The following is a 12,046-nucleotide window of genomic DNA, read 5'->3' on the forward strand; positions in this document are numbered from 1 at the left end:
GTCTGAAGCATTGAAAGCTGACATTAAACAGCAAGCTGATTCCATTAACGACTTAAAGGCTGATATCTGTAGACAATGTGCGCTATTAAAGGATGATATCGGTAAGCAGCACGATGAATCTATGAAAGCTTTAAGAGCTGAAATAGGCGAGATGGCCTGTGAAATACAACAACTAAAGTCTGAGAACGAGAATACTAGGGCCCGATTCTCTGAAGAAATTCGGCAGGCTAGAGAGATGGACTTTGATGAGCTCCGGCGTAGCTTGGCAGCCGATGTTAATAAAGCCACGGAAAGTGTCCGCATCGATGTAGAGGATATTAATTCGAGATTCACTGAGGAGTGCAATAAGATTATTGAAAAACAGCTGAAGATGGAACAGATATTGGCCGAGGCCGAGACTGACAAAATACAGTTCCGGGCTGAGGTCCAAGAAAATATTAGTCAGATTTCCGTCGTTGTGTCTCAAAGAAGCAAGGATGTTGAGGAAATAAAGACTCAGGTAGAACAACTTACGAATCAGTTAGAGACCATGCACGTTACCCGCCAAACGGAAACAGAAACTGGATCTCGAACAGCTGGTCATCCGTCTGCAGTTGCTGAGAGTGCAGCGTTGCCAACCATGAACATTGAACTAAATGAAGCGATAGGCAGAGCCGGTGGAGAGAGAACTAGAGAAGACAAACAAGTCTGTCGCCCACGAGTTACTGCTGATTCAAGAGCTAATGAAGTGGCGTCTGCTGTTCCACCTACCTTTAGTCTTTCGGGCGATGACAGAGGTTACAGAGAGCGTGAATCTCGCAGGGCCCGGCACAGTCTTTATGAAGAAAGGACAAAGAGGAAACGTCTAGAAAGGAAGAAAGATCGCAGTTCCTCCTCTTCCAGCACCAGCTCTGACTCTCAGTATCAAGCAAAAATCAGGAAGCGAACACGAAGGCATGGAAATTCAAGGAGCGGGCCAGATGAGTCGCCGCCAAGAACTCAGCGATCAGCAATGACTGGAACTCCAAGGATGGCAGACCTTAATTCCTTGTCGAAGTTCAAGGGAGACCTGGAAGCCCAGAATGCTGAGCAATACTTAAAAGAACTTAATATCAATTTTGAATTAATGCAGATTCCATACGAATACCGATTGGAAATTATTCCTCGGCTTTTCAAGGGCCAGGCTGAGCATTGGTTTCGAGCAAACCAGTTAGAGTTCAAGTCCTATTCTGATTTCTGCCGTCGTTTTCGCAAACAATATGCTTCAGAAGAGGCCAAAGAGAGGCAGCTGACAGCAGTGAGATCTCGCCGATACTTAAAGCAGTCCGGTATGAGCATGGAGGAATATGTCTGGTCTATTTACTCAGCCTACCGCAATCTGTCTGCCCATTACATAGAACCTGAGATTGTGAATTTAATCATCTCCCAGCTTCCATATAGAGCTCGCAGTCTGAGTCTAGCTAATTCTCCTCAAACTGTACGGCAGCTAGCCGACTTTCTGAAAAGGTTCGAGGTGCTTGAAGAGCAGGACAGTTGGAAGCCTGTGTGGAATAGGGAAGGTGCAGGCCAGGGAAATGCTCCCAGACAAAATAGAATTGGAAACCAACAACCCAGAGTCAGACAAGTTACGCAGAACCAGAGGAATGGATATTCCAATTACAACAGACGACGTAATCCTCCTAGAAGGAATGGCAGGAACAACTACGCACGTGAGCCGCGTCGTTCCAGATCTGATCCAGAAGACCATTCCCGTGACTCTTCACGTAACGCCTCTGAACCCATTAACTTCAGAGCGACGGCGCCTCCGTTTGAACCTTCTGCTTCACGTTTGACGAACGAACAACGTCAAAGCGTCGACATAACAAGAGACTTTTGTTGGGCACCATCGACTAGTGCTAATCCGAGTGGTATGCAGTCGGATTTTGCCAGTCGCCCAACGTGAATTCTTCGTTCCCGATCACGGTTGGGCTAAAATCTTGGACTTCTCTGGGAACCGATGACAGCGTTATAAATAGTGAAGATAATCATCTTTTTGTTGTGCTGACTCTCAATGAAGGAGAACAAAGTTTAGATAGAGCACTACAACAGGCAGTTAAAAAGGAAAATTTACCCAGGGCTCCGTTAATTAAAGCAACTGTAACCGGCGTCGATTTTATTTGTGTTCTGGACACTGGCAGCGAATGTAATCTCATGAGCTACGCCATTTGGAAGAAGATTAAAGAGAAGCTGCCATCATTGCAGTTACAAACATGTCCAGATGTTAGGCTGACTGATTTCACTGGGAGAAACAAAACTAGATTTGTAGGATGTAGACAAGTATATCTGGAGATTGCTGGAAGAAATTTATTGGAGGACATGTTTGTCTTGAAGGGTCTCGAAGCTGACTTTATTTTGGGCTACCCATTCCTCAGGAAATATGAAGCAGGAATTGACTTACAGCGCGAGAAGTTATCCCTCACCGTAGACGGAGTTCCGGTAGAGCAGGACCTCGTGAATAATGGATCTTCGAAAGGGACGTATGTAAGAAATGTCCGTGAAGATTCCCATGTCGATCAGTGGACGGCTAGTCCTGACGACATTCTGCAGAAGGTCCATGCGAATGAGATTTTATGCGAAAGGGGTAGAAGCCAATTGAAAGAAGTGTTATTGAAGCATAGAGATGTATTTTCCGAGAGACCAGGTACTATTAAAAACTTCCAGTGTGAGATTGAACTCACCACCACAGAACCTGTGTATCGATCTCCATATCCCATACCTATAACAAAAAGGAAACTCCTGGAGGAAGAATTAGAAAAGTGGAGACAATGGGGTGTTATAATGCCTTGTAATTCCCCTTACTTGAACCCTTTAATTGTAGTCGACAAGCCTGACGGTACAGTACGCCCATGCATTGACTTCAGGAATTTGAATAAAATTGTACGTGTTCCACGAAATTCAGTTGAGCCCATTTCGGATGCCTTACAAAAATTTAAAGGTGCTCGTTATTTTACCAATCTGGATCTGGCTTCTGGATATTTACAGATCCCTGTAAAAACTGACTGCCAACCATGTACTGCCTTCTCCTATAAAGGACGTCAGTGGATGTTTGCTCGAATGCCTTTTGGTATCTCTAGTGCTGTCAATTTTCATAGCTGCCATGCATGCTGTATTTGGTCCTGAAACCGAAGAGTATCTAACTCAATATATGGATGACTTGCTGATTTTCGACAAAGAACTCTCCAAGCATCTCGAACATCTGGACAGAGTGTTGCAGCGACTCCAAGTAGTGGGGATGACTGTAAAGCTGCGAAAGTGTGAATTTGTCAAAAAGGAAATCACCTACTTGGGTCACATTGTTTCTGGAGATGCGATCAAAATCCAACCAGACAAAAATTCAGCCGTTAAGTTATTTCCTAAACCTAAAACTAGAAAGGATGTTCGGAAATTTCTTGGTCTCGCCAACTGGAGGCGGAAGTTCATTGAAAATTTTGCAGCTAAATCTGAACCGCTCACCAAGCTGTTAGGAAAAAATCAACGTTGGATTTGGACAGACGAGGAAGAACAAAGTTTCCAGCTACTGAAGAATGAACTTGTAAGAGATGCTGAATTAGCACAGCCTGATTTTGAACAGGAATTCTGTATCCAATGCGATGCTTCTGGGACAGGATTGAGTAGCATTCTTTTCCAAATGGATGGTGAAGAGAGAAAGGTTATTCAGTATGCAAGCCGAAAACTGAAGGAGAACGAACGCCATTACTCCATCCATGAGTTAGAATGTTTGGCCATAATCTTTGGAGTTGAGAAGTATGCTGTTTATTTGAAAGGTAGGCCTTTCACTATCTACAGTGATCATAAAGGGTTGGTATGGTTACAAGACGCCCGTAACTGGAACAGTCGTTTGACTCGCTGGTCTTTAAAAGTCCAGCAGTACCAGTATAAAATAGTATACGTCTCTGGTCGCCAAAACGATCTGGCAGATATTTTATCTCGGTATCCTGCTAATGATATACCCCAGATTCATCCTGAAAATAGCCAGCAGACATTCAGAATAAACTACCTGTGGGCCGAAAGAGGAGAAATAGATGACGTCGACAAGTGGAGAGAGGCACAATCTCAAGATGAATTCTGCAAAAATTTACTCCAATCTCTAAATTCTCAGGAACCTAACCTCAGATTGCATCGTTCCTATCGCATTCAAGAAGGAATTTTATTTAAGAGAGGATCAGACAATCAGTCCCTTTGGAAATTGTGTGTTCCGGTGGTAATGAAGCAACCTCTCTTGAAAGTAATTCATGATGAAGCTGGACATTTTGGAGTATCCAAGACATTGAAGCGACTTGCAGTACGATACTTCTGGAAAGGCATGAAGGATGACGTGATACAGTACATCCGAGATTGTGAAATTTGTGCCCAGAGTAAACCAGACAAATTGGGGATACTCAAAGAGACCCTTCATATCAGTCCCAAGCAACCTCATGAGATGCTTTCTCTGGACTTGATTGGGAAGCTTCCTCGGTCTAATGGATACCAGTACATCTTGAGCCTTATTGATGTGGGTACACGTTTTGTCTCCGCATATGCTTTACGGACTGCCAGCACCACAGAAATTATAAACACGCTTCAGAAAGGATATTTTGCTCACTATCTCAACGTTACGTTTACCCTGAGCGACAGAGGAGCTCAGTTTACCTCTAAGCAGTGGCACGAATTTACCAAAAAGCTTGGTATCCATCACGTTTGCACAACAGCTTACAATCCAAAGGGGAACATGGTAGAACGAGCAAATCAAGAGATAGTCAGATTACTTCGTTTATTTTGTTATCGAGAACATCAGACTTGGTCTCGATACATATCAAAAGTTGTTTGGTTAATTAATTATTCCATTTCTGAGACTACTGGATATTCACCTGCTGAACTATTCTTCAACCATCCTATACCCAGAGAGATCCTAACCCATTTCAATTGGCCCGAACGGGAAGAAGCCCAACCGGATTGGAAGTCCAAATTATTCTTAGCCCAAGTCAGGGAGAAGAAGAAGCTGTCGAAGGATTTAAAACAGAAGGGAAACGCCAAGACAGTGACAGTTGGAGACTTCGTGATGGTTAAAAACCATTCCTTAAGCTCCTCACTAGATAGGACCATTCAAAAGTTATTTATGTTGTGGATAGGACCTTATCTAGTGGACAAAGTGGAAAATAATGTTGTGACATTGCTAATTCCAAGGACTAAAGAATTATATGGTAAGGTTAACTTGGATAACCTAAAACTGGTGCGTTTTTCGGAGGATAAAAAGAAAGAGTTTGTGCTTTAAAACTAAGTTTCCTCCAGGTAGATAACTTCCTTCCTGAAACTTAGTTTCCGAAAGGAAGGGGCAGATGATATGATCCACATTTTTATGTGACGTCACCAGTAGAAGATAAGTCACTAATGTATTTATTTTTGTAAAAGAATGCGTAATTTCTTTGTTATTATGTTATTATATGTAATAATGCACCTTGTTATAATGTATATCTTTTGTTTATTGTTTATCGTACTTTATGCTACATTATGGGTAATTTAATGTATCTTTGTTTGCAAGAGTGCACTATACGAATTTGTATTTCTAAAGATGTATAGATGTCAGTTTTGTTGATAGTATCCTTTTGTAGATAGTGATTGATTCATCTATACTTTAATCTGTGTTCTCGAAAATAGTATAAAAGCGAGGATGTCGTGTAAGAGATCATCACACTTTTTCGCCACGGATCGACGAAGCTTTTAAACTTAAAAAGAACTCCTCGGTGTTGTGCATACATCTTGGTATGGTAGTTCGGGGCGCAAGCTAGGCCTATGTGATCATAGGTACGCCGATAGCCATGCATTGATGACATGCACAATACTGCAACCATTCTACGTCAAATAATAAAGTTAGCCTATGGATTAATTTGGAAATAAAAGGCTAAAGAGCAAATATTGGCTCAGTTATCATTGCATATCTCTTGGTGTGGTAGTTCGGGGCGCAAGCTAGGTCTATGTGATCATAGGCTTGCCGATAGCCACGCATTGAGTTTATGCGTTTTAATTGAGTCAATTCATCGACAAAGCGAAATCCTCGCCTTCGTCTCAAGTATAGTTGCATTATAATTGCAATAAATAAAGAATAAAACTTTTCAGTTGATACATACGGCAGTAAGGTGGTTTTATTTCTCTGTGCTGTGAATATTGTCTTTGCGTAACACTATCCCTGTACCTGAGAGGAGTCTTTGTACTTCACCGAGTCTCATCGTTCACCGCTGAGTATTATTAAGTTAATATTAATAGTAAAATAATACGACGCGTAAATAATTGCTAGAACGTATCACTTTTATAAATTTACATCTTAGTTACAGATCTTCATAAATAAAGGACAGAACAGATTTCTTTCTTATAATTAAATCTACGCGACTTTTGCAGGTTAGTTACATAATATGGATCAAGCTGTCATATCAGTTATATAAAGACGACCAGGCGCTTGCTTGGAACTTTATGAGCGCTCCTTAACATAATGAAGCATAACTTTGACGTGACTGGCAAAGGTTTTAAGTATTGACTTCGATTTTAATATAAATTGGACATTATGGTCCGGCTTCAAGATATATGCAGAAATACAAACTGCTATAATTCGTAAAATATTAGAGACATCGACTTGATATCGAGTATGGCAACATGTTAGCATGTTCACAGGGCGAAACCTAACCTTGCCAGATATCAATAATGAATAACCTGATCAATAAATAATAATCATGGAGACGAAATAATCTGAACTTATTCTTCCGTATGATGGCATGTTAGCATGCCCACAGGGCTAACCTACTCATACGGCAGAATAACATTAAGTCCTGTTGCATTATGCAACAATTGAAAATATATTACGTATAAGTTTCGAAGAAATGAAACTGAATTATCACAAAGGTTGAAAGAAATCGTAAATTAACTTATTCTCATTCTTGGTGACATATTAGCATGTCGACAGGGCGAACCTAACCATGCGTCAGAATAACTGTAAATTCTAAGTCGAAATTTAAAATAATTTGGTAAGATTTAATTTAAAATTTCAGAAAACTTCAAAATAAAGTTTAAATTAACGTATTCTTTCGTATGGTGATATGTTAGCATGTCCACAGGGCGAACCTACCCATACGACAGAATAACTATGTCTCTAAGCTAATTTGGGAACGAAGACTGAGTTCTTGAACCCTCCCATAAAGGGAGCTGAATATTTAAGATGTTAATCCATCGGAGTCGGTGATGAAAATGCCTCCGAATTAGGTTCCGATGCTGTATTTACGCGTATACCCCCGCATGTCAAGCAGAGCGCCTCCCGTGACGCAAAAGATGAACATAGCTACAGCTGTGATATGCAGAACTAATTTGTGTATAATGGCAATATTCTAAAGATTAAACAGTATGTTCCATAAGGTTCATTTTTCTATGTCTAAAACAACAGTTATGATCTTCAAAGTTTCTATAATGTTTTCTACTATAAAGTTGTCACATTCTTAAAACCTTCTTTCCAATGTCCATAAGGCTTATATTACTAATAACTCCAACTGAAATTTAGCTCTTATGGCTTTCATAATAGCTTGATTCTAAAACTGAGAACTCATATTTTTGACTAATTGTCAACAATGAAAGATTTTGCTTTCAAGAAGCTTGCAAATAACAAATTCTAAACTTCTCGAATGACAGAATTAGGTCATTAGTTCAACTATTAAATATCTCGTCTTTCATAACGTTTTTATAGTGAATATAAAAAGTAAAATAATTAAGAATAATATTAAATATGACCGAATCTTTGATATGGTTCGGGAAGATCATATCATAGTGATTACTTCTTATTAGTCTGGTTCTGTTTGATTTGGTGTTTTAAGTCCACTTTAAGTTTACAGTAAGGTTAATCTGGACTGGACCTACAGTTTATACTGGGATCCGAACCACTATGTGCCTCCACCGGGTATCGAACCCGGGACTCCTTGATTACAAGGCAACGACGCTACCACCGCGCCATCGGGGAGGCTCTAGTAGTTGTTAGTAGGACGAATAGAAAGTCGTTGTTTGTATACCACGTAGATATTTGAAGATGACATGTTCGTATGTAAAAATTGTAATGAAATAAAGAAAGAGACACTTCTGGAATTTCAATGTAGACCTAATTAAAAAGTCGAAATAATTTATTGTGTTGCTGGAAAATATTGTTTATTTAGAGATTACATGCGCAGGCCGGGATTTACAAAGATCCCACCCCAATCCCCTCCACAGTTTCAGTTATAACTTTTCGCTAAGCCACATGAGGTGGTTAGTTATACGTATTTCTACATCTTTTCGTCACATCCGAATACCTCCTTTTTTTTCGTTATGCAGTACTTTTCAAAGCAGTTTTCCCCAGTGCAAGCCCAGAGCTGCAGCTGTCAAGGTCACCCTAAATCCTGATCTCATCTTGACCATACCCTGCATAATTTTGCACCTCAGCCTACTAGCTGTTTCTAATCATAGTAGAAGTATTCAATTGATGACAGTTTATTTTGTTGCAAGTTCTCCAGTAATTCTTTTTGGTTTCTAATGACAAAGTTAAGACAGCTTTTTATGGGATGATGATATGTGAACATTTCTAGCATAGATAATAGAAAATATACATGTAATGAATACCAGAACACAATTATTTATTGAAACATTCACATATCCCCAAGTATATGTACTTAGAGATTTTGATTGGGTGGGCAATCGGGTGGGCACAGGATTTTTTGGGTGGGCGCTTGCCCACCCGTGCCCAGCCCTGTCGCCGTCCCTGACTGTCATTGACAATGGCAACATGAAAAGGTAGCTCCTGTTACAGCGCCTAGAATAACGTAGTGTGGAAAACGGCATGGTTTTGCTCTCTCTCGCTGGTTCCACTCGAAAATGAAATCCGCTAGAGGCGCTGGTGTTGACACCGGGGTACAGCGCTCGACTGCTTATAATGGAAGTAAATGGGTTTTTTGCTGCAACGTCTTTGTAACATTTCTTTGCATCAGAAAATTGTTATGATATTTGGTACAGTAGTCGCGAAAATATTAAAGAATATTATGAACCGTCTATCATGACCTGTCCTTGAGTTTTTTATTAACAATACGGAAGAAAACATAGGTATGGATTGTAACACGTAACATGACAATTGCTGCGAGAATTAGTATTGTGTATGCATTATCCTGAAAGGTTCATTAATATTGTCATTGTCACAAATATTATTTTTATGGAAATTCACACAGACAATACTCGTTTATTTTAATTAATTAATTAATTAATTTTATTATTAATTAATTTAATTAATTTGCGGTTTATTTTCATCAAGTACAAGAAAGACATTTTACAGCCAAGTCACGAGTAAAAATGCACAGTCCTTAACACCAAAGTTCTACTTACCAATCGACACGAATGTAAAGCAATTTGTTGATAGAGATGACAAGGTACATCGTAATCGGCTATTTCAACTCCATGGAATATGAAATTAAATTCTTTCGAATATCTGCATTTCGGGAAAATGACTTCATAATATGTACGCCACGAAACATTTTTCCCCTTCATGACACTATTTCAATTTTATTAGTATACAAAAATAAACTTGTGTACACAATCCAAGTGGCCGCGGTGGCTCAGTCGGTAACGCGTCTGACTACCATGCTAAAGGTACCGGGTTCGATCCCCGGCCGGTTCAAATCCGGGAACTTTTCTAACGATGGAAGCGGCCCCGGCGCCCACCCAGCGTCGAATAACATGGGTACCTGGGGGAAACCCTGGGGGGTAAAGGCGGTTAGGGGCGTGATGCTGATCACATCACCCCATTCACGACCGGATCAAGAAAGTGTGGGGCGTTACCCCTATACGCCTTCATGGCGTGGTGCTATGCACAGGGGAACACTTTACCTTTTACCTTTTTTACACAATCCAACGTTTGACGTCCAGCCTCACATGCGATATGTTGATGCTCGTGTTGCGTTGCACATAAAACGTATTTATGTTACTTTTCTGTGTAAATTAATACCATTTCGTGACTGCAAATCACTCCACAAATATAACTGTTTCCATCAATTCACTTACCGCCTTTCTAGAGAAACAAATCTACACAATATATTCCAAAAACTAACTAAGCCCTGCGTCAGGTCAACCTTGCAGCAGGTTTTAGCATATGTAGATCCAAACGTGCGCGCAAGAATATAGTTCCACTGAGACGGGTTCTATTCCGACACAACTGCATACTTGCAAGAAAACAGTTATTTAATTTGTAATATACAGACAAAATAATACATTGATTAGCAGGTATGGACTTAATTGGTTGCAATCACTGTGCAGACGAACTTAGAACCGCAGATTCGCCAACTCGAATCTGTAATGCGTTGAAGAGACATTGAAACTTTAGAGCGAGTCGAGCGAGACTGAATGCGTTGCAGAGCGCGTGAAATCGCTGATACCAGTGTTGCACCTCCCACTATTTTAACCCTATGTTTATTGTAGAGCGGCGAGAATGGCTGAATCTCCTGTTCAGCGCGCGGTTTTACCCGAATGTTATTTTGGGCTTCATCCGAAAGGAAATGTTCTTCAAAGTCAAGCAAGTTGTTTTAAATGCATAATCCTCCTTGCGGCAACAAGATCAAAGTAAAACAGGGCGTGAGGTGATTTGCCGTCAATGTGCACACGAATTGTATCACGGGTGTTGAATGATTTGCGGTTTGAGTTTAGCAAGAGGAAACGATTGTTTGTTGTTTGACGACAAAAGAATCTCCGCGGTATTAAAATATATCGCAGTGAGAAGAAACATGTTTATTATTTGGACGAGACGTCCTTCAACTCGGTGGGTGGGGGAAGGGGTAATAAAACATGGAAGGATACCACCATGCAAAACCACCGCCAGGGCTGAAGAAACCGACGATGAGGGGAAGGGGGAGGCTTATTGTTTCACCCACTGGCGGCAATGAAAGCTTTGTTGAAGGCGCATATTTACTGTTCCGCGCAAAGAAAGGGAAGGGTGATTATCAGCAAGAAATGGACAGACCAAGATTTGAATCCTGGTTTAGTGAAGTGATTCATAAATTGAAACCAGAGTAATAGCGACAGACAATGAACCTGATTGTATATATCACCAATAACAAATCATGCTTTTTTGGTGGTACAACTTGAAGTGCGTGTGTCTTACAGTAACGGATGTATTGCGAACGAAGCAACCAAGTTTTTCATAAATCTATTTCTTTCTAAACCAAAAACAATAATTTGTCATTAAATTCAAGAGGAGCCTATCGTTGTTTACTTTTATCTTTGTTTATTTTTATTTTTGCGTGCTCGAAATATACACACATGCTCTCATGTTTAGAAGTTGTTTCGCTCTTATATTAATGACACATTTATTAAATAATATATGCGCAGAAAGTACTTTTAAAATGTTATGTTTCAGGAGACAAAGAGAAGCAAAAATACAATCCACTTGACATGCATGCGGGTTTTGATGTGTTGTGCGGTTGGCAATACTGTAGATTTTCTCAGTGTCTCCGATGTAAGCAGCTCGGCGGTTGAGGAAAGACTGGCACGGAAGATTCTGAGCTCAGTTCTCGCGCGGATTGATACATAAAACCTGCTGCAAGGTTAACCTGACGCTTGGCTTAAGCCGCATTACTTTCATAACAAAATTAGCCGCTGTGTCGATCGCACTGCCATCTACTTGTCATCGTCTCGGGGAACCAGTTTCTTGGGTCGTTTTCCACACTACGTTATTCAAGGCGCTGTACTCCTGTTGAACACGGAATCAGAAATATCAGACTTACCTTGCCCGCCTCCGTGATGGAGTGGTTAGCACAGCGCGATACAATGATAAGGGTCCCGGGCTCGAATCCCGACCCGAGCATGGGTGTTCTTTATGAGTGTCCGTCCGTTCATTATCACATATCCTCATCTTCGCGAATAACCAAAGGTGACAAAATCAACCAATCAGTATATATGTCTTGTTAAATTAGGGGTGTCACACTTTAGAAGCCACAAATCTCATTTTCATTTTTTGTACAGCGTAAAACGAAAACTTTTGGGTTGTCGGCTCGAGTTCCTTGAC

The sequence above is a fragment of the Lepisma saccharinum genome, chromosome 7 (assembly GCF_977018435.1).
Source record: "Lepisma saccharinum chromosome 7, izLepSacc3.1, whole genome shotgun sequence".
In the NCBI taxonomy this organism is placed as follows: Eukaryota; Metazoa; Arthropoda; class Insecta; order Zygentoma; family Lepismatidae; genus Lepisma; species Lepisma saccharinum.